Raw genomic sequence first — 2,037 nt, 5'->3', positions numbered from 1 at the left:
TCTATATACCGTAGTGATTACCGAGTTTGGTAATGTGTAATATTCCTTCATGGTTGTCTGGGTACTCTATATACCGTAGTGATTACCGAGTTTGGTAATGTGTAATATTCCTTCATGGTTGTCTGGGTACTCTATATACCGTAGTGATTACCGAGTTTGGTAATGTGTAATATTCCTTCATGGTTGTCTGGTTACTCTATATACCGTAGTGATTACCGAGTTTGGTAATGTGTAATATTCCTCCATGGTTGTCTGGGTACTTTATATATCGTAATGATTACCGAGTTTTGTAATGTGTAATATTCCTCCACGGTTGTCTCGTTACTCTATATACCGTAGTGATTACCGAGTTTTGTAATGTGTAATATTCCTTCATGGTTTTCTGGGTACTCTGTAAGCAGTAGTGGTTACCGAGTTTGGTAATGTGTATTATTCCTCCATGGTTGTCTGGGTACTCTATATGCTGTTGTGATTATGGAGTTTGGTAATGTGTAATATTCCTTCATGGTTGTCTCGTTACTCTATATACCGTAGTGATTACCGAGTTTGGTAATGTGTAATATTCCTTCATGGTTTTCTGGGTACTCTATATGCAGTAGTGATTACAGAATTTGGTAATGTGTATTATTCCTCCATGGTTGTCTGGGTACTCTATATGCAGTAGTGATTACAGAATTTGGTAATGTGTATTATTCCTCCATGGTTGTCTGGGTACTCTATAAACCGTAGTGATTACAGAATGTGGTAATATTTCTTCATGTTGAGCAGGTATATTATATTACTTGACGTACATATTATGTACAGATTTTTATGATGTTTTCTGGTGATGCTGATATGTTTATACCTAACATTCTCCTAACATAACTTGCTTGTTGTTGCCATACTTTCCTTGCAAGTTGAATGATACGAGTTTTCCAAGTAAGTTTTGAATCATAAGTTAATTCAAGAAATTTTGATGATATGGCGACACGGGTCCCATGTGGTATAATTCCGGTGGTTGTCGACGTATTTTTATCAAATTGAAGAACAATATTATACTAGTTTTTGGAACGTTTATTTTAATTCTTTGTTTTTGGCAATATTCTATTATTTGATTTAAAACTAGTTGTAGGTTTGTGGCAGCTGCTGAAAAGGTTGTTGATCCCTTCCTCATCGCCACATCTTCTACTAAATTTGGATCTTCAATTGCATGTCGTTTACATAAATGATGAAGAGGAAAGTCCTAGCCATTCCTCCCTGGGGAACGCCCGCTTCGGGAATAAAATATTCCTTCCACGTCACTCGATATTTTCCGTTTCCTTAAAATTTAGATAACCAGCGAAAAAACCTATTGATAATTCCATTTACTTTATTCTGTATCTTAAACCAATATGCCACAAAGTGTCAATGCTTCCTTCCAAAGCAGGAGAAAACGCATTTATCTGTATTAAAGCCATCTACTATAGTTTCAGTGAACCTAACGAAATGATCCGTTGTCTGCCGAAATTTTCTGAAACCGTTTTATACTTCAGGCAATTTTGGCGAGATCTCCAGAAATATGGAGAACATTGACTTGTTTCCAAAAGGCTGGGATGTAACCAGAGTTGAGGGATAAATGTTGTCAGATGGTAAAACAGTTACTGAGTAGATTAGCTCGTGTACCATGCTATACTAGACTTTTGTGGTTTATAGATGTAATTATTTTTATTTTCGTTATTATGTTTTTTCATGTTTTATAGATGTAATTACTTCTATTTTCGTTATGTTTATTGTATATTTTATAGATGTAATTATTTTTATTTTCGTTATGTTTTACAGATGTAATTACTTCTATTTTCGTTGTTTTTTTCATGTTTTATAGATGTAATTACTTCTATTTTCGTTATGTTTTTTGTATATTTTATAGATGTAATCATTTTTATTTTCGTTGTTTTATAGATGTAATTACTTCTATTTTCGTTATGTTTTTTGTATATTTTATAGATGTAATCATTTTTATTTTCGTTGTTTTATAGATGTAATTACTTCTATTTTCGTTATGTTTTTTGTATATTTTAT

Source organism: Limulus polyphemus, unplaced genomic scaffold (genome assembly GCF_000517525.1).
Source record: "Limulus polyphemus unplaced genomic scaffold, Limulus_polyphemus-2.1.2 Scaffold3665, whole genome shotgun sequence".
NCBI lineage: Eukaryota > Metazoa > Arthropoda > Merostomata > Xiphosura > Limulidae > Limulus > Limulus polyphemus.
Note: the sequence above shows the minus strand (reverse complement) of the source record.